The sequence below is a fragment of the Lynx rufus genome, unplaced genomic scaffold, assembly GCF_022079265.1.
Source record: "Lynx rufus isolate CCGP_SWC_20201006 ecotype Redwood Valley unplaced genomic scaffold, mLynRuf1.p SCAF_15, whole genome shotgun sequence".
Classification (NCBI taxonomy): domain Eukaryota; kingdom Metazoa; phylum Chordata; class Mammalia; order Carnivora; family Felidae; genus Lynx; species Lynx rufus.
The window spans coordinates 14,705,884-14,723,999 of NW_025814829.1; the positions used below are offsets into that span (position 1 = coordinate 14,705,884).

The 18,116-nt window shown below is 35.1% G+C and overlaps 1 pseudogene; it reads right to left on the reverse strand.

Annotated features, from left to right (window-relative positions):
- Window positions 1-2,502: 2,502 nt before the first annotated feature.
- LOC124510504 (40S ribosomal protein S10-like) lies at window positions 2,503-3,048 on the reverse strand (annotated as a pseudogene).
- Window positions 3,049-18,116: the final 15,068 nt, after the last annotated feature.

The following is an 18,116-nucleotide window of genomic DNA, read 5'->3' on the forward strand; positions in this document are numbered from 1 at the left end:
CTCTTTTACAAAGCTCTAACTTCAAAATTATAGGCAAAGTTGTTTAGATGTTGCATCTATTTTATGGCTGTTTTTTTGTAAATCCCTCCCAGCATATCTGTTTCCCTTTCCATTGCCTTTTAGGTCACTGTTTATAGTAACTAAGCAAGTAGAAAAAAATGGCAACTAGAACAGTGAGCAGATGGCTAACACAGTCCCCTCCATGCGACTCCTGCTAACATAGAAGTCTGCTCATGACTACGTGGTAAATAGTGTTTATCATAGGTGGGATCATTAGCCCTTTAGCCCCTTCATTAGCTCTTTGACCCCTACAGTTCAGCATTAATGAAACCATAACTTCCCATTCCTGAGGCCTCTGTACTATTCCTATAGTTCCCTAGTAATGGTATGTGTTGTTTACTGCAGCTATATTACAGAGCTCTGTACTGCATGCCCCTAGCATCAGCCACACACAGTTGTGGGTCTTTGACACACACTGGTAAAGTTCTGCAATGAACTGTGTTTATTAGAGCCCACCAGGAAGGCAAGCTTCTTAGTATAATTAGCTCCCCTGAGAACAATGGCTGTCTTCACAGCTGGAAAGCTAGAAGAAATTTATTCTCAAGTATGGGAAGAACTGAAAAGGTACCTGTAATTAAATTTCTTTCTCTTTTCCTCTTTCCTATTTGTAGTTTGGGTTTTGGTTTTTCACTTTTCATCTCCAACTTGATAAGCAAAATATAACAACCTAACCCGGTAATTACAAATACTATCTACTGAAGGTCATTTCTTTAAGTGCTATAAGACTAAACTTGCTTTTATCTTTTGATGTAATTTCAGTAATATTATGCATAGATATATACACACAAGGCATGAAAAAAGCATTGCTGTTTGGAATCTTCACTATGTAGACAAAATACTTAAATAGATTAATTTTTATATAGGACATGTTTCTGGATTTTCCACTGAAGCATGGTCTTGATTTTGGTCTGAGGCCTTTATCCTATTACTTCTCATTTCCCTTTGATATTTTCCTTTTCTTTCTCTGTCTATGGTCTTTCACTCTATCATTTCACTACAGCTTTCCTGTTGATAGCTGACAGTCTGTTGACTTTTGTTATGAATATACTAATTATCGTCTTAATGGTTCCCAACTTCTCTCAAGTGGTACTAAACTGTGTAAGAAATGCATAGCAGGTGCTGGCAACAGCATATTATCACAAATGTGAATAACTACAACTCCGTTGACTTGATGGCCTCAGATTACATTTCACATTCATACAGGAGTATGAGATAGGGTCTTATACTACATCTATTGTAATGTGCAAATATTTATCCAGTAAATGGCCATCTCTTGAGGCAGAACACTGGTTTATATATGGAACTGGGATTGTAATGAAGATCTAAGCAGTCTTTAGTTCATTTGTCTAGACTTGAGAAAAGCATGTTTTGAAGGTAACAGGGGAACAGAAATGCTAATAACTATGGTAATTAAAATTATCTTGCAGTTGGAGTTCTTTCATAAACATCTTACTGAGTCAACTATGAAAACAATAGAAGGCAGTCTGTTCAAATAGCTGACACTATAGCCTCAGAATCTCTGAATCTGGGATTTAAAAAAAATCTACAATAAAGTAAAGATTTTTTTTCTCCCTAATTTTCCTGCTCTGAGGCTATATTTGCACAACACAATCAACCCTGCTGTTTCAATCAAGTCAGTGAGGGGAAAAAAAAAGTCAAGAGAACCAGATGTTTGGCATTTTGTATATGAAACAGCTGGTTGATTGTCTGAACTTTTCATTTTTGAACTAATCTTGCTGTCATAATATAGAAACATCCTGAAAACGAATTTCTTTGCTTGTGAAATGTAAATAGCTCCCTTTAGAGGCCTGGTATGGGGTTAGGTACCTTAGAATTAATAGGAAATGGTTTAGATTGGGTAAAATTCCACTTACAGATAGCAAGGAAGAAAACACAAATGACATTCAAGGAAAATTAAGTTTTAATAGTCCTGCTATAAATTTTATCTTAAATTCTCTTCAGCTGCACAATGTCTTACCGCAAAAAAGAATTAACTACTATTTTTTTTTTAAAAGATTATGAAAGATCTTTCCAGTTATGGAATTATTTGAATCTTTGTCATATTAACATTTGGGTCTAATTGTAAAATACTTATCCCTTTTACTATTACAATTTTCTATTTAAGTAGGATTTTATAATATCTCAAGTAAAATGATTTTTTAAAAGCATTGTTCATTTAGCCCCTTAAATAAAGCAATTTCAAAATCACAGAAGTTTTATGTTAGCAAATTACAATACTATAAACAAGTATGTGCATGGCAAAGACACAATCAAGTTAAATAAATGTTATCACTAGTTTTTCTAACAGACTTTTTTGGTCTATAAACACACAATGCATTCTAATTTAAGAGTCTTCGCTCTAATTTTAAGTCTTATATTTACCTATCCAGTATGTACCTGTACCAAATGAACTAGTGAAATAGTTATCTTGACATTTCTAACTTTTTTTTCTGGCTACAGATTTATTCAACACAAAACAATCTCCAAATTTACTGAGGTGGCTGACCGCACACACGACCAAATCTTCCTCTAAACTTGAATTCAGTTGCTGACCCAGCCAAGGCCGCATCTTTCTTGTAGGCACCAGGGGGCACAGCACTTCCTCTGTAGGTGTCTCTGTCAGCTTCCCCTCATGTGAGTCTTACAGGTAAGCTCTCCCTCCAGACCTTTGAGCCATGGCTTGCCAGTCTCAGGACAGCTATGGCATAGAGTGGCAGGCTCCATCTCAGGGGACAGGTGGAGGTAATCATGGCGACACTGGATACTCTCACTGGGAAGCTATCAGTAGTAATGTCTCCAGGCAAACTGTTCCTTTACATAGCCTCGCTATTTGAGACACTGTAAAGCCTTCACAACATAAAGATTTGGCACATTCTGGTCTCCCAGCTCAAGGTATTTAGGCATGTGAGCATCCTTTCTGGCCACCATCACTCTCTCCTTGAAAAGGAGTTCATAAATGGCAATTCAGTTCTTCCTGGGCATCCACATCTCAGCAGCTGCTATGTCCAGAGCCGGGGCCAAAAAGCTTATCTGGATACTTCAATGCAATATTTTGCCTCCACTGTTTAATGATACATTAGTAAAATATTGAAAAATGGTTATACAAAAGGTATTGGGCCAGGCACTTTTAGAATAAAAAAGTGTGTGCATAACACCTGTTTAAGTAATAACAGTATAAGACATTAAATAAATATAATTTGCTATGCAAATAACAAATGCCTGTAAATTTTAGGAGTTAATTATTTCATGCTAGAGGCTACTAAGAAAGTGCATACTGAATACACTAGTTATTAACAGTAAGTATAATTTGGAAAAGTGGCAATGATATGACATGCCAGGTAGATAGAACATAGGCACACTGGAGAGAGACAGCATGATCACAAGTGACCACTAGATCTGTTTGTAGCACCCACAGAACCAGTAAAAAAGAGCAAAGGCTACTGATAAGTTGTAGCATAGAATGTATTCAGTAGGCAGATGGAATTCAGTGCAATATGTACTTTGTATGATAGAGAATATGTTACAAGTCTTAATGTAAAACTCAGTCTTCCCTTGCTGGCTATTTGTTATAGCTTGAATTATGCACAATCCCCCCGCCAAAAAAAAACAAACAAAAGTTATGTTGAAGTCCTAACCCTGAACAGCAGAGACCATAACCTTATTTGAAAATAGGGTCACTGTAGATGTAATCAATTAAATTAGAATGAGATCATTCTAGAGTAGGGTTGGCCCTAATCCAATATGACTAGTGTTCTTATAAGAAGATGGTCATGTGAAAAAAGACACCTAGGAAGAATGTCATGTAGAAATAAAAACAGATTGGAATTATACAGCTGAACGCAAAGAATTTCTGGCAACCATTAAAAGCTAGGAAGAGGCAATGAAGAATTGTCCTGCCGGTTTCATGGGAGGTTAGATCTGCCAACACCTAATCTCAGGCTTCTGCACCCCAGAAGATAATGAATTCTTGTTGTGTGAAGCCTCTTGGTTTGCAATTTGTTATGGCAGGCCTGGCAAACTAATACAATGACTATACAATACCATCCGATGGGCCAAAGTTTGGCAATGCATATCCTTTGCATATGGCTGCAGGAGCTATAAGAAATTACAATTATTTTTTCTTTAAAGAAAATCAAAACAAAAAAACCATTGGGGCACCTGCCTGGCTCAGTCAGTAGAGCATGTGACTTGATCTTGGGGTCATGAGCTTAGGCCCCACATTGGGTGTGGAGCCTACTTTAAAAGAATCAAAACAGAAGTAATTTTTCTTGTTGGTTTCACTTAGTGCTCAATTCTACTTTGGGAAGTCAATAGATGTAACTTGAGAAATTATCAAAATGTTACATCATCATTCAAAAGATACTGGTCAACTATAAACAAATAACACGTATGCATTATACTATCTAAAGTACCAATATCTAGGGGTGCCTAGGTGGCTCAGTTGGTTAAGCGTCCAACTTCAGCTCAGGTCGTGATCTCCTAGTTCATGAGTTCAGGCCCTGCATTGGGTTCTGTGCTGACAGCTCGGGGCCTGAAGCCTGCTTCAGATACTGTGTCTCCCCCTCTCTCTGCCCCTTCCCTGCACATACTGTCTCTAACTCAAAAATAAATAAACATTAAAAATTAAAAAGATAAAAAAAAGTACCAATATCTAAATATAAATGTATGTTTAGAAAACATGGATAAAGATAAATTGATATCTGAATTTAGGCTTTTTACGACACTGTGACAGAACAACCAAGAAAATACTGAAGTTGATTTATGGAGGCTGATTTTAACATTTTTATTAATAAGCAAAGATATATCTGTCCAGATATAAATACTTAGTTTAATTGTCACCCCCACAAAAAATATAGTGGGACCATGAAACACACATTAATAAAAAAGTCTGTAACAGTGGGTTAGAAAAGAAGTCTTGGGACAAACAGTATACAGACTTGTAATATTAAGCACTACTTTTTTTAAATTACTCATCTTAAATAGAGAAAGAACTGGGTAAAAAGAAAATATTGGCATTGGTGATACATGTTTATGACAAATCAAAGCTGCACATTATCTCCAAAATTCTGTGTTAGTAAATATAAATTTAAAGTGATTTTTATGTAACATAAACATTCATTTCTATAAAGTGTATAAATGACATGGAATAATAAAAACCTTAACAAAATCTTAATTATAATAAAATTAAAAGTTTTGAAAGCAATTTCAGAATGAAAGTAATAAGTTATGGTATATACAACATATTTTTTAATACAGCAGAATATTACTCAGCCTTATGGAAGAACAAAATCTTGCCATTTTTGACAACATGGATGGACCTCAAGGACATTATGCTAAGTGAAATAATTCAAAGAAATGTTGTATGATCCCTCTTATGTGTGTAGTCTAAAACAAAACAAAAAATGAGTAATCTAACTTTATCCCTAAAGAAACTAGAAAAAGAACAAATGAAGTCCAAAGTTAGTAGAACAAAGGAAATTAAGATCAGAATAGAAATGGACACTAAAAAAGAAACAAAATAGATCAATGAAACAAAGTGCTGATTCTTAGAAAAGATAAAATTAATAAACCCTTAGCCATATTGACTAAGAAAAAAGGGGACTAAAAATCAGAAATGAAAGAATTAACAACTGATGCCAAAGAAATATGAATTATGAGACTATGAAAAATTATATGCCAGTATTAGACAACCTAGAATAAATGGATAAATTCCTAAAAACATAATCTTCCAAGACTGAAAAAGAAATTTAAAAATGTGATCAGACTAATTACTAGTATGAAAGTTGAATCAATAATCAAAATTCCCAACAAAACTCCAAGACAAGATGGCTTCACAAGTGAATTCTACCAAAAAATTAAAGAGTTAATATCTATCCTTTTCAAACTATACCAAAAATACAAGGGGAAAGAAAATGTCCAGAGTCAGCTAGAAGGTCAGCATGACCCTGGTATCAAAACTAGACACAGACACTACAGAAAAAGAGACCTACAGGCCAATATCCTTGATAAACCTAGATGCAAAAATCCTCAACAAAATATTAGCACACCACACTCAATGATACATTAAAAAAAATCATATACCACGTTCAAGTGGGATTTGATCCTGGGATACAAAGATAGTTTAATATCTACAAAATCAATGTTAAACACTATATTAACAAAATGAATTATAAAAACCATATGATAATCTCAACAGATGCACAAAAGCATTTGATAAAATTCAACATCCTTTCATGATAAAAACTCCTGAGAAACTGGGTTTAGAGGGAATGCAGCTCAACATAATAAAAGCCATATATGACAACCAAAAGCTAATATTATACTCAGTGGTGAAAAACAGATCTTTTCTTCTAAGATCTGAACCAACAGAAGGATGTCCACTCTCATCATTTTTATTCAATATAGTCCTGAAGTCCTAGCTGCAGCAATCAGACAAGAAATAAAAACCATCCAAATTGGTGTGGGAGAAGTAAAACTGTCACTATTCACAGATGACATGATACTATAGAAAATCCTTGAGACTCTAAAAAAATCCATTAGAATAAATGAATTCAGTGAAGTTTCAGAATACAAGACTAATACACAGAAATTTATTGCATTTCAATAAATGAATAATGAAGTAGCAAAAAACTCTAAGAAAACAATCCCTTTAAAATAGCATATAAATAATACCTACGAATAAATTTAACCAAGGAGGTGAAAGGCCTGTACTTTTAAAACTGTAAATTACTGATGAAAAGAACTGATGATGACACAATTGGAAAGATATACCATGATCATAAATTGATCATAAACCATACATACCATAGTATGGTTAAAATGTCCATACTACCCAAAGTAATCTACAGAGTCAATGTAATCCCTACCCAAATATCAACAGCATTTTTCACAGAACTACAAAAAAAATAAACCAAAAATGTATTGAGCCACATAAGATCCCTAATAGTCAAAACGATCTTAAGAAAAACAAAGCTGGAGGTATTACAATCTCAGATTTCAAGCTATACTACAAAGATGCAGTAATCAAAACAGTATAGCACTGCCACAAAAATAGATACATTGATCAACGGAACAGAACAGACAGCCCAGAAATGAGCCCACATTTACATGGTCAGTTAATCTACAATAAAGGAGAAGAGAATATACAAGGGAGGGAAAGCTGGTCTCTTCAATAAATGGTTTAAGAAAACTGAACAGCTATCTGCAAAATAAATAAATAGGAAAGAATCTAGATTATTTTCTTGGTGGATTCAAAATGGATTAAAGGCCTAAATGTAACCTGAAACCATAAAAATCATAGGCAGCAATCTTTTGGACACTGCATCAATCTTAGCAACATTTTTCTAGATATATCTCCTCAGACAAGGACAAAAACAAAAATAAACTATTGGGACTACATCAAAATAAAAAGCTTGTATACAGCAAAGGAAACCATCAATAAAATGAAAAAACAACCTACTGAGAGAAGACATTTGCAAATGATATATCTATTAAAGGGTTAATACCCAAAGTATATAACTCCACACCAAAAAAATCTAATTAATAAATGGACAGAAGACATTTTTGCTTTGCAAAAAAGACATAGATGGCCAATACATGAAAAGATGCTTAACACCACTAATCATCAGGGAAATGGAAATCAAAATCACAATGAGATATGATTCAATGGCTAGTATCAAAAAGACAAGAAATAATAAATGTTGGCAAGGATGTGGAGAAAAGAGAACCCTTGTGCACTGTTGATGGGAATGTTAATCATGTACCACTATGAAAACAGTGTTAAGTTTCCTCAAAAATTAATAATAGAAATATCTTAAAATCCAGTAATTCTACTGCTTCTTATTTACCCAAAGAAAATGCAATCACTAATTTAAAGAAACAGGCACCCCTATATTTATTTCAACATTATTTATAACAGTCAAGATATGGTAGTAACCTAAGTGTTCATTGGTGGATGAAAATGTGGTACACAAACACAATGGAATATTACTCAGCCATTAAGAATTAGATCTGGCCAAACCATAAGAGAGTCTTAAATACAGAGAACAAACTGAGGGTTGATGGAGGGGGTGGGGGGGGACATACAGGGGAGAGGGGAAAATGGGTGATGGGCATTGGAGGGCACTTGTTGGGATGAGCATTGGGTGTTGTATGTAAGCAATGAATTATGGAAATCTACCTGTAAATCCAAGAGTGCAGTGTATACGCTGTACATTAGCTAATTTGACAATATATTTTAAGAAAAGAATTAGAACTTGCCATTTGTGACAACATATATGGACCTAGAGGGTATAATGCTGAGTGAAATAAGTCAGACAAATTCCACATGATTTCACTTATATGCGGAATCTAAAAACAAACACTCATAGATACAGGGAAAACTGGTGGTTACCAGAGGAGAGGAGATGGCAGGGAGTGGGCAAAATAGGTGAAGGGCAGTAAGAGATATTAAACCTATAATATAAATAAGCCACAGGGATGAAAAGTACAGCATGAAGGATCTAGCCAACAATATCGCAATAACTTTGGTGACAGATGGTAATCACTCTTATTATGATGAGCACTGCATAATGTATAGAATTTTTGAATCACTATGTTGTACACGTTAAAGTAATATAAAGTTTATGTCAACTATGCTCCAGTAAACAAAAATAAAAGGATAGGCATCAGAAAAAAACAAAACAAAAATAACAAGTTCATAGATACAGAGAATAGATTGGTGGTTAACAGAGGTAGAGAGGTGGAGGGTGGGAAAAGTGAGGGAAGAAGGTCAAAAGGTTTTAAGAGAAATCAGTTCATTTAAGTAATTAAAAATGAACAAAGCTACAAAGGGAAAAATGAAAATATGTCCAGGAAGGTATAAAGAGCAGGTGCCGCTTTTCTATTTTGTTTGCTTTTCTGTACTGGATAGGTTCTGGCATTATCTTCCATTATTCCACCAGCAGTTGGATGGCTATTTTACACATTGTTATTTTTTTTTTCCTTGCATAAAATATTTATTTATTTTTTTTATATGAAGTTTATTGACAAATTGGTTTCCATACAACACCCAGTGCTCATCCCAAAAGGTGCCCTCCTCAATACCCATCACCCACCCGCCCCTCCCTCCCACCCGAGAGTAGATACTAGAGGGGTAAAATATATTACATATAAATAACTTTATTGCACAGAAATATGGATACCATATTGGATATGGATACTAAATATGGATACCGTGGATTTTTTTCTGTGAAGAAATTAAATATTATTCCTTTATTACATAATAGAAGATACTGTTACACAAATAAGTAAGTACTGCTTTTAATTTTAAGGAGATCAAAATCTGATGAGGGAAAACTACCTACCTTTTCCTCTTGCTATGTCTCCCAACCTTCCCACCAGGGAATTCTGTTGCTAATCTGTGTGATTTATATGGGCATCTGTGCCCTGTATTCATGTGCATACTTTATTATTTCATTTGTTAACATGATATCCTTAGGGTTTCAGATATACTTTATTAGAAAGAAGTCATTATTGGCAAAGCATTATTTTAAATAAACATCAAAATAGTTGTGTGTATATTTACAATCAAAATCACTGAGCTAGAGGTATGAATTGAACTGATGTTCAGGTTGGGTATCATTTGCTTAGGTACTATACCTCCCACTTGATACAATCAAGTTTTCTAATTACATGAAATTATTTAGGGTACTGTCATTCCTAGAAGGTATGGAATGACATGATCTCTATTAATTGCTACTGATTTCCTTCTCTGGGTAACTCTAGGATGGAAGTAAAGGAAGCAGTGTCTATAATCATTTGATAAATGTCTTCTGTTTTTAAGGATATCTCTGCACAACACTGAAGATCCTGTAAGAGACTGTTATGGTACATTGGTCCCTTGCTATCATTCAACAGCCTAAAATTTCAACAGCCTAAAATTAGAGTATTAAGAGAGATCCTAGGATGCAAAATACATTTTTTAGCCACTGAATTATATGCCACATCACTTGTCTGCTTAATGAGAAACAGGTGGCTCATTTTCAATTGCTACCATTTATTCCTTTGACATAAACTTGTTTTCCTTACTTTCATGGTTCTTTAATTTGCTTGTTATATTATTACTCTCTGAAGGTAAAACTAGAAATTTCAAGAATGGTTGGTATGAATTGCCTTGTACATCTGTAACAAAGTGTTCTCAATGCCACAGAAAGTTTCATAAGGAAAAACAGAAATGAGTAGGAAAACTGGAAAAATGAATTTCTAAGATACTAAGGTGAAACTTAAGCAGGGGAAACTAATTTCACATACTTATTTTAATCTAAAAAGTAGAAAAATAATTCAGAACTAATTCTTGACTCAATTTATCACAAATTGATATGCTATCATGCTAAATATTTTACAAGCACATCTAGGAAATTAAAATATGCAATGCCACAAAAAAATAAACTAAAATTTTAAAATACGTACCTTAACATTATTAATTAATCACTATCAATTTCGGGGTAGAATTTATTTTAATGTATGGAATATGCCATAAATCAACCATGAAGTCCTTCAAAAAGAATAAGCAAAATGAAGCATATTAATTGCAGAAGTTGTTTGGGTGATAATAATGTAACATGCAAATGAAGTAAAGGCCAAAAGTCACATTATAAGCAAATGAATTGCTTAACCTGAAACAATAGCTTTTACCTTCTTTGAGAACAGGCTGTATCTTACATATTTCTGCATTATAAATGTCTTTCATTTATCTGGGCAAACTGTTATCGACTCCTTCCTGTTTTAGGTATACAGGAATAAAAACAAATCAGTACCCGCCAAAGGTCTCACTTATTCAACAAAAGAGATTCACATTCATTTTTTAAAATATTTATTGTTAATTATGATGACCTTCATTTCATTAAAAAGGCCTTAAAAGGTTATAGACTAAATTTTACCTACTGCAAGAAAGTTTATAGTTATTGCAAATTTTTCATAATTGCTTCAAAAATAATTTTGAGCAAAGATCAACTTTTGAGCAAGTTTTACTTTGTTTTTATTTAATTCTACTTTTTCTTAATCTTTGTCATCTTAAACTAGTTATACAATTTTAGGTCTCAGTTTGTCTTCCAAAAATGAGGGTAATAACAACGATCTGAAGGGTTGTGAGATACATCTAGGTAAAATCCAGGAGAATTGCATCTTACATAGAGGTTAGGTTCTAATGTCAGTCCTTATGAAAAAAAAAAATCTAATAAAAACTACCTTTAGGAATAAAACCCTTAAATTCCTCATAAGAATATATACGGTGTTGGGTATATAATCCTTGTACAGGAATACAATACTCATCTGTACTCTTTTGTTTTTTAATTCTTTTTATGTTTACTTATTTTTGAGAGAGAAGGAGACAGAGGAGGAATTGTGGGAGGGGTAGAGAGAGAGGGAGATACAGAATCTGAAGCAGGCTCCAGGCTCTGAGCTGTCCGCACAGAGCCCAATGTAGGACTCAAACCTGTGAATCTTGAGATCATGAGCTGAACCGAAGTCAGATGCTTAACTGACTAAGCCACCCAGGCACCACCCCCATCTGTAGCCTTTTAGATCAAAATGTGTTTCAGAATTCAGAATAATGTGTATTTTAGAAAGCTAGTAGATGCATGTACCTTTTGAATTAATACTTTAAGTTGATCTCTCCCAGCACCTTGTGATCAGGCACAATATTTCTGCAATGTAATTGCATACTGGAGTCATGTACATATTTGTGGGAAAGCTATCAAGGTAAAGGGAAGATCCAGTGTAAAGACATGGAACAGGGGACATTTTAGTGTTCAAGGAAAACTCAGAGGCAAGGTGTGCCTGTATCCATGTGATCAAGTAGGAGAGTGAGAGGAGAGGTGGTCATGAAGCTGACAGTGTGCCTGAACTGGATGGCCATGTCAGTCATTGATCCAACTGTACCTGTGTGATACAGAATCACTGTGAGATATGAGTATGGATATGACACCTGACATATTTAACAACTTTGGCTTCTATACAGAGATTGACTAGCATATGGGGGGGGGCAATAGAAAAAGCAGGGAGATCATTGAGGAAGCCTTCACAAAAATTAAGGTGAGAATTAGGATTGCTCAGATTATGTCAGTGACCATGGAGTTTTGGAGAAGAAAAAATTTAAGGTAAAATTGATAGAATTGGCTGACATATTAGATGTGGACAATGGTAGGGGTGGGATAGAAGGGAAGAGGGGAAAGAGGGAAGAGTTTCAAAGGATTTTTACTTGAATAACTCAAAGCATAAGAATTTCATTTGTCAATATGGGAATAATATAAGAGCAGTTGATTTTTAATATATATAAAAAAGTCAAGACTGGTTTTGGCCATGTGTTAGGTAGATATATAAGGAATGATGTCAAATAGGCTGCTGAGTGTAAGGATCGAGATAGAGTCCTAGACTAGAGATATACATTTGGGAGTCTTCAGTGAGCTGAAAGAATATAAGATCACAAGATTGATGATGTTATAGAGAAAAATGGATGATGACATAGAACAGAGAAGGGGAATAGGTCTGAACACTCAATCTAGGTCTATCTTTGAGAGTATCAGAAAACAACCAAGAGGACTAAGAATAAGGTAGAAAACAAGATAGAGGAATGCCCCATGACCTAGTGAAGAAAGTGTTTCAAGAAAGGGGGAGTGAAAATAATTGTATGAGAAATCAAGGAGAATGAGGAGCAGGAGTGATCATTTTATAAATCAACATAGAAGGAACTAGTGGCCACCATGAAAGTAATTTCATCGTTCAGTGGTAGATGTGAAAATATGAGTTCAAGGACTATAACAATATAAGAACTGGAGAATACAAATAGACAAAACTTTAAAGATGATTGATTATATCACAATAATGGAATGGTAGTTGAAGCAAAACATAGGTTCAAGAGAGAATTGTTTTCTTCCTTTATAAAGAAGCTGAAACAGTATACCAGGAAGTATGATCATGATGGACTTGATTCAGCAGAGAAGGCAACTTATAGGACAAAGATGGGAGAATTGCTAGATCAATTTCCATGAGACAGGTGGGAGGGCATTGGATCTAGCACACAGGTAAAGGAACTGACCTTGTTTAGAATATAAACATCTCATCTTATGGTAACAGAGGGGAGGCATGCAGGTTGGCAGAAGATGTTAAGATGCAAATTTATGGAATATGACTGAAACAATTTTCCCAGTGTATTAATAAAGAAGGTGGTTAACTCAAGATTGGGGAGTGGATTTTCAAGACTGGTAGAGAGAGGAGAAGGTAGGAGTAATCTGGCAGAGTGGGGAGGTGAACAGCCTAGGGATGTGTGATGAAACTGAGGCTAGACGTAATTAAAATGAGAATTGTGGGCACCCTAATGTACTTCTCCAGTAAAGTTAATGTACTTCCCCAGTAAGTTTAAGTGCCCAGGATGATACAGAGAGCAGACAGAGACGTGGATTTAACAAGAATTTAATTTTAACAGGTAAAAAAAGTGACAGAGACAAAGGGTTGAGTGTGTATAAAACAATGACAGTGTGGTGGACTTTTGACCAAACATAGATGAATATTTTAAAAGGTAAAGAAGAACCATGTAAAAGTGATATATTTGATGGATTGTACATAGCAAAGTGGAGAGAAAATTATGGAGTCATTGCACTAGCAGGAATGTCCTAAAAGACATGAAATTTTAGGAAGCAAATGCTTAGAAATTAATTTATGAACAAAAGCTATGATTGAAAATAAAAATGTCCAGGCTATGCTTTGCATAGACTGCTGGATTAAAATGTATGAAAACAGGTATTTTGAGGAGAGGAAGTAAAGCAAGTCAAGCAGTCATTCATCTAAGAATTTCACACCTAGACATAGAATTTCTAATACCCTCTTTCCATGTAACAAAATTTTTAATCATAGCCATAAAAAACATACAAATAAGGAATAGGCAAAAAAATTAAATCACAGTCACTGAAATTTTTCTTTAACTGCATTTTCATTTACCACTCCTTACTGCTTTAACACTGGTATCATGCACTACCAAGGAGAACAGAAATAATCCCAACAATTACAAACCATTGTGAACTTTCTTTTACAATGAGTACATACAGCCAAGTCTAAATGTGTGAGGGCCAACTATATAGAAATGAGAGTTCCCCTAATTAGCTCCCATATGAATTAAAGTATTTACTAAAGAAGTGAACAAAACTAATTTGAAGCTAAATATAGAGTATGTTTTGAAACTAATCATAACTATAATTGACTAGAATGTAGCCCACTGGGGTGACTGGGTGGCTCAGTTGGTTAAGTGTCCAATTCTTGATTTCAGCTCAGGTCATAATCTCACAGTTCGTGTGTTCAAGCCCCACAAAGAGCTCTGTGCTACAGTGTGGAGCCTGATTGGGATTCTCTCTCTCTCTTCCCCTCTCTCTCTCTGACGCTCTCCCACTTGTGCTCTCTCAAAATAGAAATAAACTTAAAAAAAGGATGTAGCCTATTAAAAGATTTTTTGAAAGGGTAGTATATTCTTACTGACATTGTCTAGAAATGCTGTCACATGGTAATAACATGCAGACCAAGTTTACTCAGTGTTATTTTTAAATCCTCCACTGAAAATTTGCTCCTTATTATCTGTACCTGGGGGGTAGAATGCACTCATCACTCTACTCTTAATCTGACCAGGAAATTAGAAGTATCCTGAATATATTGAAATCATTCATAAAGAAGATCATTACTATTGGAGAAAACAACAATAAACTGGGTTTAAAATGCAAGATAGAAGGGGAGTTTAAGAGGCCATAGAGATATCTGTGACAATGATAAATGTCAACTCATGAGCTTCTATGCTGTACATTTTAAGAGAGAAAGAATGGTCATATCTGGGTATGGCAATGAAAAACAAGATAGACTATTCTGTTCTAAGCCAATGGCCTGTCGACTATTGCGTGACATAGGAGATATAGCCCTCTTGAGAGGGCTACAGAGAAGGCAGTATTATCACAAGACGGCCAGCATCTGGCCTTCCAGATGTACAAGATGGTGTTCACCTGTATTTTTTTCTCTAGGTAATATAGAAAAAGTGAAATATATCATAAAATAGGAAGGAAGTCTCTGACTTCACACTATTACCCCAACTTACACACATGCAATTTTTAAACACCACTACCTCAAATGAGATGTGACATTGTGCATGTGAAGGTGTGTTGGGGAGGGCAGTTGATTTCTAACATTCATATAGGAGTCACAATGTACTAGTTACTTTCCATCTCCATGATGTGACACATATCTATTTCCACTTTACTCAAGAAACAATATACAACTCAAACCTTGTATTTTTCTTCCTCAAAAATCACACTACACCAGCACCTCTGTTAGATGCAAAATGTTATATGATCCAAAGTCCAGAGAAAACATTGCTTTCTTTGCTGGCATTCTTGGTCCAGTCACTTCCTAGGACAAAGTTCTATACTTCTTTACTGTCAGATGTACCCAAAAATATCCAAGGAGAGATGACAAGATGCTCCCTTCGGAATATCAGTTAAATTTGACTGGATGATGGCTCAAAATTTTGACAGTTTACCATATTCAATGTTCTATGCTAAGTGCTTTGAATTAATGATATGTGGTCTTCCTTAGAATAATCCTTTGAGGAAGACATAAGCAGATCAATTTGCAGATAAGGAAAATAAACTCTGGAAATGTCAAGTAAACTGCCCAAGTTCACAGGGCTTGATGAACTGCAGAGCAGCATTCAAATTTACATTATTTTTTATTACATGAAAAATACAACTATATACCAGCTTTCAAAATAAAATTTTTTAATGTTTATTTTTGTTTGAGAGAGAGAGAGAGACCGCGTGCACGCGCAAGAGTGGGGTAGGGGCAGAGAGAGGGAGACCCCAAATCCAAAGCAGGTTCCAGTCTCTGATCACAGAGCCTGAAGGGGAACTCAAACTCACATATGGCAGGATCATGACCTGAGCTGAAGTCAGATGTTCAACCACCCAGGCACCCCTACACCAGCTTTCATAACTACTAAATATAAGACACAGAGTTTCGTGGCAGCAATACTTTAAGTATCTGCAGATTGCTCCATTCTACAAAAGCAAGACTTCAGAGAAAGTGGGTGGAGAGCAGGGTCACTCCAAAACCCTACCCGAATGAACACAATAATGGAAACATCAATAAAGACATAACCAAGGTTCTTTTTTAGAGGTCATATATCAAAATATTAACAAAATTTTTTCTTAATATTCTGTAACTCCAAGGTCGCTTGAAAAAAAATACCATTTTCCCACTCCATATATATTTTTTTAATTTTTTTAATCTTTATTTATTTTTGAGAGAGAGAGAGAGAGAGAGAGAGAGAGAGAGAGGCAGAGAGAGAGGGAGACACAGAATCTGAAGCAGGATCCAGGCTCTGAGCTGTCAGCACAGAGCCCTATGCAGGGCTCCAACTCATGAACTGCGAGATCATGACCTGAGCTGAAGGACGTTTAATCAACTGAGCCACCTAGGTGCCCCATTTTCCCACTCCATATTTAAAACACTGTGGCACAGGGTCCCTGGGTGATTCAGGCAGTTAAGTGTCTGACTTCGGCTGGGGTCATGATCTCACAGTTTGGGATTTTGAGCCCCAAATAGGGCTCTGTACTGACAGCTCAGAGCCTGGAGCCTGCTTCGGATTCTGTGTCTCCCTCTCTGTTCCTCCCCTGCTCCCACTCCGTCTCTCTCTCTGTGTCTCTCTCACTCTCAAAAATAAAGACAAAAACAATTATAAATAAATAAATAAATAAATAAACAAACAAACAAACAAACACTGTGCCTGTCATATCATTCTTCCTGAAGACGTAGGTTTTAGGAAGTACTGGCCTGAACAAAACTGTCCCTCCTCCTTACTCTTCAACTAGGAATGGCCAATGAGTCACATTTAGATAAAATGTAACATTATTAAGAAAAATAAAGTCTGTGCTGAATAAAAACTATTCCAAATCACATCAGTGCAACAAAGTCATTCAAGAGGCTAAAACTCAGTTCTTTTCCCTGGAGGTATTAAGAGAATTTATTTTTACCGTACTTCTCTTTATTAATTTAACTGCAATACAGTTGATAGATTTCTGTGTTTTAGATGTATGTCTTTGTATGCCTATGTCTTCCATAACATACTACAATGTATAGGGTATAGACCTTTTAAAATTCTACATTTATTAAGTAAAGACCTAATAATAGTTGTTTAATACATAGTTGCTTAATGATATTCTAAAACTTTTGCCCGTTGTTGTATGTTTACATAGAATTATTGTGAACCCTATTTACATGTGATGACACACATATGCATATAGAATGTACGTTAAAGGGGTAATATATAATCTCTTTGTTCCAGATTCACTTTTTCTAATAACCCAGAAGCTAGGCACTTTTCTGGGATCAAGAGTTACAGCAGTGATTAAAACAGATAATGGACCTCCCTCACTGATTGTCCAGACAGTGTCGGGACAACACAAATAGAAAGGAAAGAGGGTGACTGGCAGGGGTGAGGAGATCTCTTCCATTTTAACTTGGTTACCATGGAAGTCTTATGAGTGAAGGTAGAGACCTCCAAGCTGAGAGAATTGCAAGGACAGTTTACGTGCAGCAAAGCAGAGCCACTGGAGATAATGAATCAGGGTTTAGTAGGAACTGAAAACTTGACCCCCTTTTTTTTTTCCAAAAAAGTGAAGAATGTCAAAATAGAATTAGCTACCAAAAAAAATGAGTTTTTGAAAAATCAATTACAAATTTTACATTAACTGAAAAATAGCACAATTACAAATCTAAGAAAATTCTAATATCTTTTATTAATCAACTGATACCCTTTTTCATTATTTTTTTCTATATTTTTCAGTTATATACTGTTAAATAGGTCCTATATGGCAATGATTATCTAAGAGTGGAAGATAATTTTTTCTAGTATACTTGATCAATTTTTTTCCTGAGAGATTAGAAAACCATCTTTTACTTTTAAAATAGGTATTCAAAACATCATCCAATTTTTTTAGTATTACTGTTAAACTTTTGAGAACTTCTATAAATCTTTTTATGTGTAA